General features: G+C 34.3%; 1 protein-coding gene and 1 non-coding gene across 2 annotated transcripts in view; one reads left to right on the top strand and one right to left on the bottom strand.

Moving 5' to 3' along the window:
• Positions 1-21,674, bottom strand: part of LOC120429153 (uncharacterized) — a 132,049-nt gene that overhangs the window by 86,261 nt on the left and 24,114 nt on the right. The gene's annotated exons all lie outside the window — the stretch shown is intronic.
• On the top strand, positions 1,529-1,684 carry LOC120431850 (U1 spliceosomal RNA). The gene has a single exon (XR_005607963.1). It is a non-coding gene; the product is annotated as a U1 spliceosomal RNA (small nuclear RNA).

Genomic DNA, 21,674 nt, shown 5'->3' with positions numbered 1-21,674 from the left:
AGCAACAAAAGAGAAACGCTTGTAAAAAACTACCCAATTCATTATTTAACTCTTATTTGCTATTAGGATTCCCAACATACGTATTGCTAAGTTATCCAATGTTTTTGACACGTTTTAAGCGACTCACAAATACATATTTTTAGCCATACCCGGGCAGACGGTAATAACAAAATTCATGCCATTTCAATAACAAATACTGTTAAAATAACAAAAAGAAATCATTTTCTGCATAAGAGTATAATAACAATTAATATTATCATAACAAATTTTGTTATTGGTCTGATATTGGTTGAAAGCCAAAACAACTTTGTAATAACATTTTTTGTTATGGAAGAATACCTCCAACTGTTATTGGGATGATCGGATTAGTTGTTAAAATAATAACAAAGATTTGTTCGAAGAATAACTCTAAATGTTATTATTCTGTTATTACAATAACAATCCAATAACAAAAAAAATATAACGACGAATAACACATCCTGTTATAAATAACATAAAATGTTATTGGCCTAGTATTTTCAAATATCAAAAAATGTTATTCCGACGTTATTTCCGTCTGCTCGGGTAGTGCAGCCATTGAGTTCAAATTTTCAGGCTAGCTTCAGGGGCTGTTCAAAAATTCCGGTTGATGCTCTCAAAATAAAGCACTTTTTTCTTTTTCATATATCCGTGAATTACGCTAATGATGGTGAACAATCTGGTTCCAAAGATATGATATTGTGGAAAAAAAAGATTTTTGAAAAAAAATCTAAAACATGTACAATGAAACTTAAAAAAAATATTTATAAAGTTAATTTGCAATCGAAAAGGACGTCGCCTAATTTTTAATGAAGTGCTCAGTTTTGGATTTACTGATCTTTTCAAAAATAATTATTTAATTTTTTTTTAAAAGATCACAAATGAAATGTTATGCTTGATTTCAATATTTTGTTAATATTTTTATTGAAAACATCTAAAAATTCCTTAAAAATTTCGATACAAGGTAATGGATTTTGCATATAGTTTTTTATTTGGCTCAAACTTTGTGTTGGCCATCCCTAGAACCAAAGAAGCAATTTTGTGTCTATGGTTCACCCATACAAATCTCCATACAATTTGGCAGCTGTTCATACAAAAATGGTACGTAAATATTCGAAAATCTGTAACGTTTCTAGGAATTGTAGGTATTGATGTGGTCTATTCAGAAAAAAATCGGTACACGGTACACGGAAAAAAATCACAATTTCCAAAAATTCGTATTTTTTTTAATTTTTGAAAAAAAAAATTATTTAAAGGGACATAACCCCAAATGTTTTAAGCCATTCAGAAGTATGGACCGATAGTTTGCCGACGAGTCGAATCGAATTTGCAACTGAAAAGTACTTTACAATGTATTTGATTAAGTGCAACGTTTTCACAATATATTACAGACTCAATTACCCGAAGCCTCGATTATCCGAAGTTTCGATTATCCGAAGGTTTGTAGGGACTTCGGATAATAAAATCACGAAAAGAAATTATTTTTCGTTTTTTTTTCTTTTTCTTGTTTATACTTACCTGGCATAGGGGTTACCGTGATCATAAAGGCGGTTACACCAGGGCGAGGCCTTTCCATTGCACTACGGTTAGGCTGACCCCTGCGATTATCCCTCATGTGGATTACTCGTATGTGTAATTTTTGGTAGCCGGGGCGTTCGTACGCGTAAAAAAAACACAAATTTGAGTTCTGTGACACTATTTTAATAAAATTTGAAAAAATGATTGTCTATTAAATAAAAAATGCATTTTTTTTTTTCAATATTTTGTCACCGCCATATTGGCCGCCATCTCGAATTTAATTTTTTTTATCATTTTAGCGTAGTTTAGGGGTCACACGTAAGCTAGACAGTCAAAAATAAGACAAAGAAAAAAGTTTTTTTTCGTGATTCGGTTGCCCGAAGTTTCTATTATCCGAAGTGAAATTTTTCCGAGGCCTTCGGATAACCGAATCTCGATTGTATAACTATTCAAAGTTAAATTTTGTCCGAAACATTCCAGTTATTTATTAAAAAAGTGACGATTGTCCATTCCTAAAAATATTTTTTTCGAAAATTTCATAAAATTTTCTACAATTTCGTCTGAGAAATTTCAATGATTTTCAATGTTAAAATATGAAACATTTGGGGAATTTTCCGATCCTTTCGAAAAAATATTTTGGAATTTGTTGAATCAAGACTACCAGTTCAAAAGGGCCAAAAATTGCGCCACAATGTTTGAGCCAAATAAAAAAATACAAAAAATAAATACGGTCGAAATCTACCAATTTTGTAGAAAATTGCTCAGTTGCGTCTTTCAATTACGAAAATTTTAGAACCCAAATAATTGTAGGTTGTCGCTATTTCTTCGTGTTTTCGTCATATTTCCGTGTCGAAAAACCTTGTTTTTATTTCCAAAAAACTCATATCTTGGAATCTTGTAAGTGAACACCTAAAATTATTGAGTATGTTACGTAAAATTTACCTAGGATTCCGATTAAAATATTATCAGACATAGGCTCTTTGGCCCAGACATGGTCGAAACGGCATTTTATGTTTTTATACAACTTTTTGAAATATTAATATAATACAGACAATTTTCCTCAAAAGGCCAACCAATCACCTTCCATTTGCGTCAAAGACAACTAAAATTGGTTTAAATGGCGCGGAGAAATGATTTTTTGAATATTGTGGTTTTGGCGAAAATCGACAAAAATGGCCATTTTTGAACCACCCTAATACGGTGTGGGCCATAAAAAAAATAGAGGTCGAATTATTTTGGCCAAGGAATTCCCTAGAAAAAAAATGATCCCGATCGAAGATTTTATTTCGGTACATGCTCTTTCCAAATGGAATATCTTTGATTTCACGAGGTAGCCCCGAGGATGCCTGGATTTGGACCACCCTACCCCAAGCAGCATCGCGCAACATGTTGAAAACGTCTAAGTCCAGTTAAGTTACAACAAGGGAGCAACAATGTTGCAATTCGCAAAAATGTTATATCGAAACATACAGTATGTAAAAAAAGTATTTACACCCCTTGGGCACTATGCACATTTTGTGATGAAACATGTAAAAAATTTAAAGTTTGACAGGAACCTAGTACTACGTTTTGTTCAGAAACTCATGCCAAACATTTTGCTACAAAAAGCTCATGAAAAGATGATTTCTATAAAAAGTTATATAACAAATACTATTACGAAAATAAAAAAGGTGCAAAAAAAGTATGTACACCTTTCGAAAAATTAACATAAATAATGTTATTTGTTGACAAATCACCATAAATCCAGTCTCCCAACTCCAAATAGGCATCCTTGACTGATTAAAAAAAGAATTTGGATTGAATATAAAGTTTACTAACTACTTAGTATAAAAGTTTATATAACTCTGGAAATTCTATATAAAACTTATCTAAACTTAATTTTGCAAACTTTTAATTCAACTAAATGTCAATATATTACCATATAATTGCTAAATAAACATTTTGGAGTGGGTATAACACCGTTTTGGGGGTATTTGTATCGATAGAATAGATTTTTCGTTGAAATTTCGTACCAACCCGGAATTACGTCGTAGGAAAATCCGCCGGCATCCGAACCGGTCCACGATTCACAAGTCAACCTATGTGGAATCGGAAAGGGCATAAAATTTCCGATCTTTTGATACCCAAACATCTAGGTTTTCTTTAAAACCTACGTTTTTAAATACCTAAGCAAAAACGTTGTTACTTTTTGCCCAGGTATTTAAAAACGTGGGTTTTATAGAAAACCTAGATGTATGGGTATCAAAAGATCGGAAATTTTATGCCCTTTCCGATTCCACATAAGTTGACTTGTGAATCGTGGACCGGTTCGGATGCAAGCGGATTTTCCTACGACGTAATTCCGGGTTGGTACGAAATTCCAACGAAAAATCTATTCTATCGATACAAATACCCCCAAAACGGTGTTATACCCACTCCAAAATGTTTATTTAGCAATTATATGGTAATATATTGACATTTAGTTGAATTAAAAGTTTGCAAAATTAAGTTTAGATAAGTTTTATATAGAATTTCCAGAGTTATATAAACTTTTATACTAAGTAGTTAGTAAACTTTATATTCAATCCAAATTCTTTTTTTAATCAGTCAAGGATGCCTATTTGGAGTTGGGAGACTGGATTTATGGTGATTTGTCAACAAATAACATTATTTATGTTAATTTTACGAAAGGTGTACATACTTTTTTTGCACCTTTTTTATTTTCGTAATAGTATTTGTTATATAACTTTTTATAGAAATCATCTTTTCATGAGCTTTTTGTAGCAAAATGTTTGGCATGAGTTTCTGAACAAAACGTAGTACTAGGTTCCTGTCAAACTTTAAATTTTTTACATGTTTCATCACAAAATGTGCATAGTGCCCAAGGGGTGTAAATACTTTTTTTTACATACTGTAGTTCTTTATGAAATAGTTACCATTGTATGCTGTGGCAACAATTTGATTTTGTGTATTGATGCAACGTTTCGGTGACATTATTGTACCAATGTTGAAACAAAAAAAAACTTACTTCATGTTGAGCGGCAAATGTTGCGAATTAGTTGCAGCAATGTTGCCTTGATAAAGCTAATGTAAACATCGTTTGCCATGGGGCCATGACATAAAAACATCTTTAGTGGAAAATTGTAGACATTTCGTCTTTTGTCGCAAACATCAAAACAAATAAATGAAGTTCGCAATGTGCCACCGCTTAAATAAATTGAATAAGCTACCAAATATTCTGACCAAACCGACATACAGTCAGAAGTATTGACTATTCTCGAAATGATTCTGCTGATTATGACGAGGAGGATTTCCCGGATCAATCAAATCTAGTCTGTGTAATTTTCAGATGGACCTCCAAAACACACACACGGCAAGCGTACTTGGGTGTTACGAACCGCCTAGCCACTTAGCTTCCCGCCGGTGGGCAGGTTTGCCCATCGGATTTCCCGGCAAGACTCTTTCACTGTTCCGGCCGGAGCCCAAGTACGTGACTAACCACCCAAGTCATCGCTTCGCACCCCCTGCTTTTTCGCAAGGGGTTGTAGAACCACCCACCAAAAAACATCCGCCATCCAAAAGTTTTTTTCTACGTTTAGTTTTATTCTTAAAACACACCTTCAACAATTTCGATCTCACCGCTGAACTAAAATGAGAACTTCCATTTCGTTTGACAGTTCTTTAGACAAATTGATGTTTACAAAATGTATGTTACCATTATGTTACCACAACGTTACACAAATTGGAGTGTTGGATATCTTACTTTAACATTTTTGCTACATATCTGAAACGTTGTTGCAACAGAAGTGAAGGATGGCAATTTGCTCAGAGAGAAGAAAGCAGGGACCTACTAAGGGTGAATGATTTAGAAATCTTATCACATTTTTTCATTTTTATAGTTTTTGTCCTTCATTCTGCATAAGGTTTAACGGTGAAAACGGAAGGGAATACGAAAAAAACTAAGTCTCAGAGAGTATTTTTACTAAAGGCTAGAATGAAGTAGTGGGAGAGTGGGTAATATACACCACTAAGGTAAAACTTTGATTGATTGATGTTTGCAAACTATTGAAAAAATCACGGCAGTATTATTTGCTTAAGATTTTCGGGTTTTTTCGATGCATAAAAATAAAAAATATAATAATTGAAATTACTTGCCAGAATTTCAACAATTCAATTAAAGAAAACCCATTGGAAGAAGCATTATACATCATTACAGTTGATATGCAATTATTATTATTATTATTATTATTATTATTCTATCTGACGAAATTTCTTTTTGCGAAAACGAAACTTTTTGCGGTTTTGTGCATCGAAAATTCCCCACAATAAAAACGATTTTTGAATCAAACCATACATGATAATAATAATTCTAAACGCAGGGAATGCATTTTAATTTGATTTCCGTTGATTGCACTTAAATTTCGATTGAAAATTTGAGCTTTCTTGAAAAAAATATTGGTTTTTCGGGTCGACTTTGCAAAGGGAGGGTGCCAGTGTACGAGCCTAAAATCAAAACTAAGCAATGACAAATGAAATCGTTTTTGAAGTTGCAAATAAGTTTTTTCTGACATATATTTTTTGTCCCTAATATAAACGTTTTTGCATGAGATTTTACGATGAGATTTGTTGTTTTTATCTAGTTTTGAAATATAACAAACTAATCAAAGGAAATATCACTTTTTTTAGACATTGAATTAGTATTTTTCCAAAATAAATAAAAAATAAAAGCTGACTAGCTTGAGTAGTTCTTTCTAGGACAAAACTAAATTGGGTTTTGGACTTTTTTAATGTAAGTGACTGATTTTTAATAATAATCAAATAAACAGCAATAACACCCAGTTTATTTTTTCACCATTTTCGTCATTTTCTCGGTTTTGCGTGCGGCGCGCCGAAAACCACAGTTTTTATTTTCAAAAAATCATATCTCGGAATCCTGTTAATGAACACCTCCCATTTTTGAGTATGTTAAAATTGTCCAAGGAATCCGATGCATTCCCTGCGTTTAGAATTATCTTTGGTTCATACACCGTCAAAACGGCATTTTAGAGTTCTATTCGACCTTTTCAAATGTTGGTCTAGATTTTTCGTAGAAAGAGCAACTTATCTCTTTTCATTCGGTTGAAATAGCGTGGAGTTATGATTTTTTGAAAAAAGTGGTTTTGCTAAAAATGACGAAAATTGCCATTTTTGGAACCACCTTAGCACTGTGTAGGTCACCCTAATGTCCAAACAAAAAATACGGGTCTAATTATTTTGGCCAAAAGACCCCCAGAAAACTTTGAGCCTGATCGGAAAACTTTTTTTTCGGTTTAGGCTCTTTTCAAATGGAATTGCTGTAAAAGAATTGCTCACAAGGACAACAAGGTTCAGCATCTAACTGTATACACTTTCGACCAAATGCGCAATTGTCAATCCCATATTGTGTGTTTTGTTTCTATTTTTGTTCTGCTTCAAATCGAATATATTTCACTAAAAGTGCTTGAAATCCCTGTCAACAATATATTCCGCACAATTCTTGGAAAGAAATTGACAATATTGGAAGCTTTTTTGATGGCCGTCAGTAAACTTCAATTTTTGAGTAGAAATCTTGCATTAGAGATAGCCACGACACGTGGGTTGCACTCTCGTGCACAACAATCTATTGTTAGTATTTATTTGGGAGCTTAATAAAGTATGCTTCCTAGTTTGCATAAAAACAATAAAATTGCCGCTGATTTTATTGAAGGTTCCTGAATACACTTCTGTGTGACCGAAGCGCCATGATGGTAGATAGGAAAAAAATAATAATAATCAATTTTCAGCTATTTAAACACATTTTTAATAATGTTTTGCTACAGAATTGACAATCTGCGTAACTTCCATTGGAACGTAGATGATTTTCAGATATATTAGCCAACTTTTTAAAATTTTGATACAAAATTGGCTCAATAAAATATACAAAATTTTAAAAATATGGTGGGCGCATGAAAAAATCATGAGTAGAATGCAATTTTACTCGGTAAATTTGAAATGGCAAAAGACATTAACCTCCTATACATTTAAGAAAAGCAATTTTCTTTGTTGTTGACGTAAAATGCGACAGGATTATTTTTCCAGACTTATCCATTTTTGTTGTGCAGCGAATCCAAAGTTGAAACATTTTTATTCAGAAATTAATTAGAAGTTTGTTGCGCTTGAAATCATTTCAGCTGCACGTTTGATTTCAAGCAACCCAAAATTTCTCCATTATGGTGACATTTTTGCAACTTTGTTGTTACATTGTTGCAACACCATCAATTTCTCCTACAAAAATTAGCATCGCATAGGAAACATTGCCGAAACACGTTCACAACTATTTGGCTATTGTTGCCAATCGCGTTATTGCCGTGCGCTTTTTTTGTCGCCAGAAGTGTTGCGAATATGTTGCCTCAGCGATTTTGGATAGCTTTGAATTAGTTGCAAATAAGGCTTGGCAACAATAATTGCTGCTTGGGATACCTGACAAGGATTTTTTTTTGCAGATTTTATCATTTTAATCCAGCTTGAACAATTCGATATTCGATACTACTATTTCCATAATTTTTGTTGACATTCAAAAATAAAATTTAGTTATTTCCAAAAAGCTCTCTAAAAATCCAAAAATATCTAAAAATCTAAATCAAAGACATTTTTTCATCCTAACATGCATTGAAAAATAACACAATTTTCCGCAAATAAACAGACCACAACCACCCACTTAATTCCCATCTTCAACCAAATTGGACCACTGTTATCTGTCAAAACGTATATCCTAATCAAAATGAGATAAAATTATCCGATTACACATATTCCCAGTTTTGTATCTTCTTGGAATTGCTTCCCATCCCCTTATACGTAATGTGGGTGACCTCAACCACCTACACGCGATTCAACAAGGGACAAAACAAGAAAAATTTTATCTCCCGCCCGACTGGAGTGGACAATTTTCCCCTCCCCCCAACATTTTCACGTCCAGAAATAACGTCCAATTTGCGGACACGACCAGTTCTAGTAAAGGGCCTACAAATTGGTCGGCGCGCATCGTCCTCCTCGAGGCACAAATCTGGCCAAAAAATTACCAAACACCGCTTCTTGATCTTCTTCTTCTGCTTCACCCCACACGTTTGGCGTGGGAGAGTCGTCTTGAATGTCGGCCCGCTAATTGACATTTATGGGAAAGCCCACTCGAGCAGGCAGAGTCTGCGACACCGAGATTTGAAGGCCGGAAGGCGCTCGACGAACTTGATAGGTACACCAACGTTCAAGCAGCAGCAGCATTTTGGCTAATAGAGTTCTAAATTAATTACCGGTTTAGCTAATCACACGAGAGTGTGTTTCGTTTGGTTGGCTGGTGGAGTCAGTTTAGGGGAGAGGTGGGTGTTTTGGACACATTATCGAAGGTTTTTTTTGAATAAGCCAATAGCGCATTAAGTTGGAGATAGAACTGGAAAAGTCAATTGAAAAAAATACTTACACTTTATCTCTCCTTTCCCCTCTGTATGATTACAAAGAATTATTCCCAAGAATAGTGATCCCAACAAGGTGATCCGTCTTGGAAGCTCCAAGAGGAGGACTTGTTAGATTTTGCTCACCGAGGAGCAAACGAAGGATTAATGATTGAGTGAATTTTACCACACGAGAAGCAGTTTCTGCTGCTGAAACAGACGACTCTACAATGTTGGCACACCCTCTCTCTAAAGACTCCCTGGCAGAAGAGACAGCCAGGTTAGATAAATGTTTGAGTCATCAATAATTCACGGAAATTACCGGTTCATTTGGTGACACGGTGATCTCTGGCACGTCCTTTTGGAGGGGGGGGGGGGGGGGAAGAGTTGAGTGTGTGGCTTTTGGTCTGATGAATTTCGTGAGGCTATGGATTTCGCGACAAATTGAGTTTTGAAAAATTGAAAAGGTAAAGTTGAGCGGTTCTCTAGATTTTCCCTAATTTTTTTTTTTTTTTTTTGGATAAGACAATTTGCACCGTTGGATTCTCTATACAAGACCCAATACACATTTAAGGGCGGCCATAGCAAAGTGCAAATATTCATAAATCTTGAGAAAAGATTTTCTGATCTTATGATGGCAGCCATTGATTTTGACAAACTTTATTCTTTTCGATACTTTGAAAAAGTAAAGTATCGAAAATTCACCCGAAAAGGCTTCCAAAAATCAAAATAATACAATTTAAGCCTTTTTGAAACGTATGTTGCGATTAAAAAAATCAGAAAAAAAATAAAAGGGTTGAGAAAAATTCATTTCAGTTTCACTTTTGATATTAATAATCGGATCAAAAGTTTCAACACACAGAAAAAAAATGATGGCAATATTAATCAAGGAATGATGAAAAATTTTGTGTCAAAAAATTGTGTGATAATACATCAGAAACTGGTGAATTTTCACCAGTTTCTGATGAATTTTCATCAGGTTCACATTTTAACACGTTTTATAAGTAAAATTATTAAAAAAAGGTTATATTCAACTAACCAAATTTTCATCCTTCCGAAATTTAACCTTTTTATTAGTTTGTCTCAAGCATAATTTAAAAAATAAATCCAAATCAAATGCATTGAATGATTTTCATCCCACCCTTAAACTCGTCACTTCCTCCCTTCAACACTTACGCTAAGTGACATTATAAAATCGAATCGAGAAAAAAGCGCGCTCCCTAATCTGATAACGACGCCCAATTTCAGCTCTCAATTTGAGGCGATAAATTTCCCAAAAAGCCCAAATTATCACCAATTTCTTTCCCTGCTCGCGCGGCTGCTTTAAGCGTTGAAAGCAGCCCAAACCCAAATCCCCTTAACCTACAAACCACCACCACCACCCTTAGTCAGTCGTCAGTCGCTAAGTGATTGATTATCGATTCTTTCTCAGTCACGACTTTGGTTTCAGTCTCTCACCCAAGTGGCCGCCCCACAATCTTGAATGTCATCCTGGCTGACTCGTCACGTCAACCCAGTGTGCAGTGTTGCCAGCCTTGGCTGAAATCAGTGGCCATCACGCGTGTGACCCTCCCCCTTCCCTTAAACCCCATCGAAAAAGCAAACAAAATCAACACTGCTGTTAACACGCCATCCATCAAATAATAAAGCTTAAATCAAATTTTATTTTTATTTTCACTGTTTTCGTGCCTTGGATTTCCCAGTGCTTTCCAATTTCTAATCGAATCAGAGTTCAACTAGTGTTGAGTTTCCCGCTTGCCAAGGTGGAGCCTAACTCAGCCGGAAAGGCTCACCACCCCCTTCCACCGGATAACAAATGCCCAGCGCCGCCGCCAAACCTTCATAAATAACCAATTTTCACCGTAATAAACTCGATTTATTTTATTTCGAAACTGATTCCATTTGGGCTGTAGGTTTTCGGGGAATTTTTACGGGTAGCTTGGCCTGGAGTTTAGACCGAGGTCCGGCTGTTTGAATCGATTCGTTTGTTTTTCGGTTGAACGATTGTTGAATTATTTGGCGTTTCCTCAAACTACGATGGTAAGAGTTTGATGAGCAGTTTGTGGCATAGTTATTGTAAAATGTAATGCTCATGACAAGACAGAAACTGTTTATTAAGAAAGAAAATAATCAATAAAATTTAAATAACAAACCATACTTTAAACATTTGTACGAAAATGAGTTTTATAATGCATTTTACACCAGTTTTGCAGTTTTCAAAATATTAATTTAGAAATTACAAGTAATGGTTTCAAGATTTGTATAAAAAAAGTTTTAAAAGGCATTTTCACCACTTAAGTTGTTTCACAATCAATGGGATTCGAAATATCAAAGCATGAAGCATCTAGCAAAAAATCAACACATTTTCAAATAAGTCCACATACCACATACTAAATATGAATTTAAACGCAGGAAAATGCATTTCAAACTATTTTCAGTTAATAAGACTTTTGTTTCCATCAAAAGTTTTAAGTACTCTGAAAACATTTTTTTTTTGCAATTCTTACTTTTCTAGTCATTCTTAAGGGGTTACATACATGTAAAAAATCTCAAAATTTTATATTACAAAAAAATTACAAATCCACTAAAAAGATAATTTCTTATCACTCCTGAATGTTTCATGAAGATATTTCATGATTAAACTGAGTAAGAGACGATTTATGCTCAGAATTTCGCCATGCGCAAAGAGAGCTGTCAAACTTTTTGAGCGTTTTTCTCCAAACACCTAGTTGATTTACGGGTGCCACGATATCTTGAGATGGGATGGACCAAATTTGCTGAAATTTGAGGTGAAGACTCTCAAGACATATCCCGTGTGCATGACGAAGCCCATTTTTTTTTAATATAAAAATCAATAATAATAAACTTTTTTTAAATCGACCTTCGTCATGCACACGGGACGGGTCCTCACCAAAATTTTGAGCCGTTTTGGTCAAAACAGTGTTGAGATATCGTGGCACCCATTTTTTTAAACTGCAAACTTCAAACGGCTATATCTCGGCAATGATACAACCAAATGTTTTCAAATGTGTTTTGTCAATAGATGAAAATATATATTTCAATGTCCTGAAAAAAGATTCAAAAAAGTCCAAGTGTGTGCTCATACCAACCTCGGACATTTTTGCCGATTTACATGCATGTAACCCCTTGAACGAAGAAAAAGCCTACTTTTCTGTACCAAAAATAACAGAATCGAATAGTAACCTTTTGTAAAATAAATGCTGAAAAATTCTACTTTTCAGCACTGAAATGGAAGCTGAAAAGTTAAACTTTTCAGCACTTGTTTCGAAAAGTAATACTTTGCTACATTTTTTGCCTTCCTCACCTTACTGAGGAAAGGCTATAAAATCACTCGAAAAACGAAATTCTTAATTTGACTTCCTAGACCCACCTTCACGTATACCTATCGACTCAGAATCAAATTCTGAGCAAATGTCTGTGTGTGTGGTGGGATGTTGATCAAAAAAATTTGCACTGGATTATCTCGGCACTGGCTGAACCGATTTGGACCGTTTTGGTCTCATTCGATCCGTCTTGGGGTCCCATAAGTCGCTATTGAAAATTATAAAGTTTAGTTAAGTACTTCAAAAGTAATGCTAAAAACACGACTATTTTGCTCTCAGATTTTTTACACATTTTGGAGGGTTGTGTCCAGACAATTTCGATAGTTGTCCATACAAAAATAGTTAACAAAAAATCGAATATCTGTTTGGTGGTGCTAAAAAGTATCGGTTTAAAGATAACCACAATAGTTTCGGCCTGGATGTCATCAGTTAACACCCTATTATTTATTTTCTACAGGATCTAAATATTAGGAAACTACCTTTACAATGCTTTTTAAGCTTTAAGCATGCGTTCAGGCGTAATCAATACAAAAAGGAAGCTTCTAAAAATGATTTTGTTGGAAAAGCATCAAATTCATATTTTGAGATTATAAGTTATTTGTATGTGTTTTTTTGTACATAAGAATAATCAAATTTAAAACACACTTAACATAAGACACTAACTCAAATTTATCATTAGAAATGCAACAACGAAAGTTTTAGGAAGTATACATTCCCAAGAGGAAATCATCAATTGATTATCATTCCAACGCCCAAGGCTCCGAAAAAGTTGGAACGGTAACTTCAACTCGCTGGTTCTCGGGCATAACTCACCCAATCAAGACGATTCTTGTTTCCAGTGATTTGTTAGGATGTCTAGATGATCCTAGAACTTTGCAGAACTCAATTTGATCAAATCTGTAATTTTTGCGATCAAAAACATCGTGCCAACTTTTTTTTTCGCGTGTAAAAAAAAATTCGCCAAAAATTCCGCGGAGGCAGTCTTTTTGAAAAAGTTGGAACGATGTTTTTGGTCGCAAAAATTACAGATTTGATCAAATTGAGTTCTGCAAAGTTCTAGGATCATCTAGACATCCTAACAAATCACTGGAAAAAAGAATCGTCTTGATTGGGTGAGTTATGCCCGAGAACAAGCGAGTTGAAGTTACCGTTCCAACTTTTTTGGGAGGCTTGGGCGTCCGTGTAAGTTGGACATGCGTTGGGCGTTCCAGTGTTATTTAACAATACTGGAACAACAGAAAACAAAAACATTCAATTTTTCAGTAGTTAAATATAGCAAAATTAAAATATCACAGTCCCAAACTTTCAATTATGTAGTTAACTAAAAGCATACTAGTGATAGCTAGACTAAATCATTAGATTATGAAAATACTCAAAAGCAAGGTAATCAAATTAGCTCCAAAATTGTAAAAAGCAATACTATACATATTACGCACTTTCCATTATACTCCCGGTTTTATCACGATACAACGATTTTTAACAGTAGTAATAGCACGATAGTTTGCAAGTAGAACACTAGCCTAAGCATAAAAATAAAACATCACACAATTATACAGATAATAACTAATGTCTTCACGAACAAATAGCAATATTTTATTACATTTTACGTTTAGGGGTTAAAACCAAATTCATCGACATAATGATAAGCAATAAGACGCTGCTGGGACGCACTTTCGAGAGAGAGAGAGAGAGAGAGAGAGAGAGAGAGAGAGAGAGAGAGAGAGATTTGTAGAGATATGTTGAAATCCAAATTTCAGTAAGTGTCATAAAGTTGAAGAAATAACACCCACTAGCGGAGTCATCTGCAGAATCTGAAGAAGTAATAGATTCGTACAGTTTAGGGCTTAAAACGCACATAAAAACTTAACTAGTCCGAAAGCAACCGAAAATGACGATTATTTCATGTTTATGTATGCATCTTTTGGATTGTGTTGTCCTAGAGATCTGCTACTGTTATCAAGAGTAGGAAAATCCATGTCAAATCACTTAATTTCGCAGAAAAAAAACATGAAGAAAGATTAATCTGGTAACTGCTTTAAGGTGAAGCCGTTGATCATTTTCGAAGAAATTTGATCATCAATATAGAATATTCTGTATTGAATTCAATTTAACGAATGTCTGCACTAAAATGAATCAGCATGACATTGTGCCGGTTGTTGCCTTCTTGAAGCAACCGAAGGAATTTTTGATCTAAAGCAATTGTGTTTCAAAATTTATATAAATTTGTGGTGCAATCATTGACGTCCTAGTTGGCAATCATTGATTAATGACGATTTCCATAACTTTACAAGGAATGGGACAATCGTTACCAAAAGGAATCAGCATGTGTAGGGCACTATTCTAAACAACTTGTTGAAGGAATTTTGTCAAAATATTGAAAGCGACGCAAAATTTATATCTTTGAACGATAAATCATGACAATGATGGAAGTCTTCACGTTAAAAAGATATATCAAAAAGTATCAAACATGAAAAATTATCAAATAAAAAAAAACAAATCGCAATTACCAATGGATTCCAAAACAAGCAGTTCTAGTTTGAACCATAAATGACAGTGACAACCGAATCCAAACTCGTTCGCCCAAGGCCTAACGCAGAGTCTTCTCATCTAAAATTCCAATCTTCACTCGTGAAGGCCCTCATCGTCCATAAATATTTATCGTGCAGAAACAATAACCTCCTTCTCCCCCCAAAACAGCAAGCATACCAGTAGCCGAGTGCCGATTAATTGTGCCATATTAGCCAGCCGGGCTGCGGAGCAAATTTTTCAATTTCGAGGGCCGGCATTTTTCGCTCCATTGGCAACCCCCTACCAAGAAAAGGGGCTACACGTCCCGGAGGCATCCGCGACGATGACGACGGCGGGGGTCGTAAATCAATTCTAGCTTAGCCAAACAGTTATGAAAAATGGGCTCCTCAGTAGAAGCCGGGGGACAATGACTGCAAAGTGGCAAACAGCAAATTAGAAGTCATAATCCCGAGGATCGCGAAGTTTAGGGCAGGGGGGAAACCGCGAGGAAGAAATATCCTGCGGGGTAATGGCTGAAGAATTTGGGGTCTTTTGGAAGGCAATGTAAGGGAGTAATCCTTTAGGAAACTTATTCGAGAATTAAGTTTTAAAATTGTTTGAAAAATAAAGAAAAAAGTTTTCAGATTATTGTCTTACAACAAAATGCAAATTGCTTGCTCTGTTTCAAAATTTTATTTCATATTACAGTCCAGATTCAATTATCCAAATTTTCTATTATCTAAAGTTCAATTATCCGAACATATGTATGGGACTTCGGATTTTTTTCATTTCTTAATTTTCACATCAAACTTGAGTTCTGCGACCCAGTTTAAGTCACCATAGAATGGTTGACTAGTTATAAATTACCAAATGCATTTTCAAAATTTTCAGACATAGCTTTTTGGTCCAGACTCCCTCAAAACGACATTTTACAGTTCTATGCGGCCTTTTCAAATGTAACTCTAAACTTTTTTCCTTAAAAGCCTATCTAATCACCTTTCATTTGCGTCTAAGACAGCTTATATCTTTTGAAACGACGAAAAGTTATGATTTCTTGAAAAATGTGTTTTTTTTTGTGAAAATCGATCGGCTTCTCAAATTATCAAATGTGTTTTCAATAAACACCGCCAAATCAAAACTACAGTCTGAAAATGGACATATTTTAGACCACTTGAACGCTTCAAATTTTTAAATTGATGTACATTTTTTAATTTAACAATGTTGTTAATCATACAATCTGTTCTAACCGAAATCAATCAAAATATTAAAATTTTGAGCAAGAACATGGTCAAAACAGCTGTTACAATTCACGCTTTAAGGTTATAAAACAGTTAAACTTTGCTGTAAATTTTGAAGACAGTACTTTGGGGGATAAATAAAAAATGTAGCGAAAATTCCCCTAGTTATAAAGATACCAAAATATCTATAACCAAAATCAAGCTCTGGTTGATGCGTTCCGTTAAATACTGTAATATAGTACAAAATTATACAAATTATTGCGTAGTTTGAAATTTATGTTGGAAATTATAAATACTTGAGTATTTGAAAAAAACCAATATCTCACTACAATTTGGAAATTTAAAATATATACCTGATTGTAGATCCAAAAAAAATCAAATATGATACTAATTTTTCAAACTTTTTAAGCAAAAAGTATCACAAAATGGTTTCTAAATTGTCCTTATTATTTGCAAAATATCAATGTACACATAACATTTTAATTTATTTCAGAGCCAATTTCTGATCTGTAGTCCAATAATTTAAAATATTTGAAAGCCATTTTTGACTAAAAATAAAAAAATAAACGGTATACAATGATTTCTTGCAAGTTTTTTCTTTTAATTTAAAACGTAGCATTTTTTTTTCGGCCCTCTGATTTTTAAGGCAAATTCCAGCAATCAAGCTGGTTGAAAAAACTTGAAGTAAAATTTGCATAAGCCTAACTAAGTACCTATAACATCATTGTATTTCGATGATAATATCGATTGAAGTTATTTAAAAAACAATGAACAAAATTATCAGTTGAGTTGAAATAAGTATTTTCTAAGTTATGTTATATAGAATACAAACAATAAAAAAAAATATGCTTTTGCATCGAATACAGTTTTATTACATTTAATTTAAAGGTATACAAACAAATCAAAAGAAGTAGTTTTATTATTAATAAACTTGACATCCAGGGTTGTACAAATTATGCATACAAATACAAATTAATTAGTAAAATATCTTGTGTCCTTTTGTATTATTTTTTTCCCTAAAAAGAATAATATTAGGATTCTTTGATGGGATTTTACCCTTTTTATTTCAAACTCAAAGTGTATTTCACCTCATTTAAACATTGTTAAATAATTGTTCAAAATCTACTAATCAGTGTTGATTGATATTTTTCGAGAGATTAACTAATTGTATGAGAACTAATTTACGGAATAATTGTAGTGGGAGTAGAAACATAATCCTAAAATTAATTTAAGCTTTGTTCGTATTTGTTAAAGCATCAATTTAAAAAAAAAGTTTAGTAAACGTCTGTCCAAAATTGATGATGCATTTAAATTTTGGACAGACGTTTACTAAACTGTTTTTTTTTAATGATGCTTTAACAAATACGAGCAAAGCTTAAATTAATTAATAACAATAATCTCTAATCTACCCAAAATGTAAAATTCAGCTTACAAACCAAACCAAGGTTACCGATAAAAAGGCGTTTGAAGCATCGGCAAAAAAAATTCAAAAACTATTTAAGAATTGTTGTGAAGGGACGATTATCTTTTTTTTACTTTTTTTTCAACTATTCAAAGAATAATAATTATTATTTAATATTAACTCAAGAAACTTGCATTAAATTTTATAAAACCGATTTCAATCATCAATTGTTCAATTGTTTTCTTTTTATTATTTTATTTTTATTTTTGTTTTTGCTTTATTTATTTGGATGTTGTAACCATGTAGATAAACCAAATGCATGTAAGTTCTAATTTTAAACAACCAGTTATTTTTACAAATTACCCAATTACGAAGTTTTGATTTGATTGTATTTTACAAATACCTTTCCTTAAAAAGAAATTTAGTTGAATTCGAAAAACCAATCATTAGATTTTTAGTATTTTTTGAGTTTGGTTTTTCCCTTTAATCATAACAACCAAAATTCACTTTAACAAGAAAATAATTTAAATGCTAATCTAACTCTAGCGCAGCCAGTCTTTCGAGGGCATCCTGGAAAATGCCTTAGGTTGATTAACGCCTAGCATCCTCTTGTCATTTATTAACAATTGCAGTGCCCCATTGCATTAGATTGCATTAAAACATCACAAACGTTAAAGCGGCCAGGCCAACTGCGTAAAGTTAACCGCGAAGATGATTCGTTGAAATGGATTGAGTTTGAACACGAATGCTCAAACAACAATACAGTTCTGAATCTAAAGGGGAGAAAGAAACGTGGGGATCCCCCGCTCACGTTCCTGTTTATAAAAGCAATGAATTGTTGGGAGCACCATGCTAAGAAGTTTTAGTGCTCCGGGACCCTCTTGGACATCGTATTTCCACAAATGCCCTGGATACTATTTGCCGTGGTTATAGCGCGACTCGCTCATGACCTTAGATGGCAAAAAATGCATGTCCTTTGTATCAAATAAATTCACCAAAAATTCTAAATCAAAAAAATTATAACAGCTTGATCCACGACAAGAATCCCGCAACTTCAACCCTGTTCTCTCCGCGAACTATTAAACTTTTATGCCTTCTTACGGAATATAATGTGTGTATACATAACACATTCCATTAATTCGCTGCTTCTAGCACATCCCGCTGATGACAACAGCGCCGATTTACTGTCGTCGTCGTCGTCTTGATGATTCTTGGCTGTTCTAACCAGCAGCAAATTACCACCATTTCCAGCTCCGGGGTTGGCGTCCCAGCGTTGTGAATCATAAAAATTTTATTAACTCCCGCCGGCGACAACCCCTTTGGCAATCACGCGGGGGGTAAAGAAGTCCTAATCACTAATCATAGAATATTCAGTCAAAGCCGCGGGGCTAATGACAGAAAACAACAAAATCGCTGGTGTAGTGTCATTAAAGTTACGCGATTTTTTCTTACTGTAATCCTAAGACTTTTGATGGGGACTCAGCACTTTATGGGATGTTCTCTCCCCCCTCGGAAGTGGGTCATTATTGGGGGTGGGATGAGTGGTTGGAGTTGTGGAAGAGGTTCCTGAATGTTCGGTTTTTTTTAGAAGGGACAAATATGAAGTTGATTTCAATAATTTATATGTAAAATTTGTTTTCAGATTTTAAATCAATTTAAAATATTTAAAGATTAAACCCATTAAAAATGTCCAATCAATCACTTTTGAAAATTGTAACTCATTAAGTTTTTCAATTTATTATGATTTTTTGAAATTAATGACGCTTCTTGCTAGAAACCAAATCACCCTTTTTGATCACGTATCGCTACGAACAAATAATTACACGTAAAGTTAACCGGAAAACGATTTCCCCAACTTTTCTCGGTAAATGCAACATGAAACGAAACTATTTCTTCAAAAGACCTCAACGCGTTTCTTCACCACAACACAATTTCGCACCGTAAATTTTACATGAAATCGAGCAGGGAACAGCTATTCAATCTCCCATCAAACCTCAACGTCCTAACGTAATTTTTCCCTCCCCGGGCTTGCCCAGTTCTGGGAACAAAACAAAACAATTTTCCGTGAGAAACCCCCAGTCTTCTTTGAAGCAACAAATTTCCACAGAACGTCGCACTCCTCTTTTCAGTGCACTTGTTGGTTCCTTCTGAGAAATCAATCAAAGTGTCCTCGAACACGGCTCGGCCATTTGCAATTGATTTTCCCGGCTCAATTAGCTGGCATTTCTTTCCCCCCAAGTCTGATCCCGTTAGGAAATGCACATCGATTAGGTTAATATTGCATGATGTTTTGTGTTCAATGGCGTGATTTCTTAGCGCTAGGAAATGTTAATTCAATCAATACATTGTTGCTTTCGCTTAAATTTGAAAAAAAAATCAAACTAAATAAAATTTCAGAAACACTATTAACTTGTAATGAATATTTCATGATAAATTTTCATGTGACATTTTCGAAGCATTTCTGCACTTCCCCTTTCCAATTAGCGTTCGTGTATCGTATTGCAATTGTGTGATTGAAAATGATTATGGATTTAGTGGGCAGTAACAATGCAAAATGGCCCCCGTGCACGTTCGCGTGCAGATTCCGTGATTGTGGTGCATTTAAGCGCTAATCGACCGCAGCAGTTCTCACTGCCAGTTGCAGTAATTAATTTCATTGATCCATTAGCAATCAATAATTGCGGCTGGAAATGGGGTCTGGACTTTTTTTTTTGTTTTGTTCGAATGGCTTCTAGAAAGCGGAAATGGAAATTGATACTGATCGGTCAGAGGATGGGGGATTGGGAGCTAAGTGAGCAGGCGAAGGTAATTAACATGGGTTTTAGTTTTTTCCATGCTTTTCTAATGAAACAAATTTGATACAGGTATCTTTAGCGGCTTTTAAAGCTAAACAATATTGTCTCGATAAAATTGAAGAGATTTTCTTTAGAACCGAGAAAACATGTAGGTCATTATCCGTGAGTTAACAAAACTGTATGTTCGAATCTTCTTCGATTTCAGTGAAACATTATGCTGGATGAGTAATTTTGGTCCTTTATAGTGTATCCAAGGTCCATGTTTCGATATATACAGCTTTCGCGAAATAACTGGATTTCCTCCTAATTTCTAGAACAAAGTACTGGATGTTGTAGGCTTTTCTGAAAAAAGCACACGATTTTGGACCAAAACTGCATCAATAACTCAAAAGCGATGAAAATGCATATGGGACAGTTATGCGATCAGGGGCAGTCCAGATGTTTTTCAATTGTCAGTTTTCAAAATATCTAAGCAATCATGATTTTTTTTTCCGCAAAATGTTTTTGTGGTGTACTGAACCTCGGAATTTTACAAAAAAAAATCAAAATATTTTCAAAAAAGCCCAAACTAGAGCGTCCAATTTCCCGATCCGGGAAAAAGTCGAAAAATTTCAGGAATTTCCCGTAAAGAAATGTTTCTTGTTTCCTAGGAAATTTTTAAATTTACTGGCAATTCCCAAAATCCAAATTATCAAAAACTATATTGAAAAAATTAAGGTTAAAAATAATTTTAGACATTCCCAATGTCTGAAGCATTCAAAACTGAAAATAGCTATTCCCTGCTTGGAATGCATCAAAATTTGAGAAAAATTTAAAATCAACCTAAAATTCGGTTGGCCTTGGAAATTACGATATTATGGAATGAAATGAACTGATATAATTTTGGTAAAAACTTTTATACAAAAATATTGACCCTTTTAAAAAAAATACAAATCAAGATTTTCTATGTTGTTTTTACCATATCCGAATTCGATGAAAATTGAAAACGGAAAATAATTCAATACAGCTTCGACAAATTGAAATTTGAAGTAAAATTTTAAGGAACACCGCTTGAATTTAAAAGTGATTTATTGTAAGCCTTATATTCAAAACAACTTTTTGTGCATTGTAAGTACTAGAGTGTAACAAAAATGACTTTTTGGCGGGCATTCAGGGGTTTGTTCCGGTGGGCATACTGAGCCCAAATCCCAAATATGAGCTTGATTGGACGTAACAGGAGCTGGCGCTCCGCCCTTCAATTTTAAATGGGATTTAACCCGTAAAAATAGCTGGCGGAGCGCCAGCTCCTGTTACGTCCAATCAAGCTCATATTTGGGATTTGGGCTCAGTATGCCCACCGGAACAAACCCCTGAATGCCCGCCAAAAAGTCATTTTTGTTACATCCTAGTAAGTACTTTAAAACTTAGTCTTTTTAGCTAAAAACCATGTA

This window comes from Culex pipiens, chromosome 3 (assembly GCF_016801865.2).
Source record: "Culex pipiens pallens isolate TS chromosome 3, TS_CPP_V2, whole genome shotgun sequence".
Classification (NCBI taxonomy): Eukaryota; Metazoa; Arthropoda; class Insecta; order Diptera; family Culicidae; genus Culex; species Culex pipiens.
The sequence above is the reverse complement of the archived record's forward strand: the minus strand, read 5'-3'. Positions and strand labels throughout refer to the sequence as shown.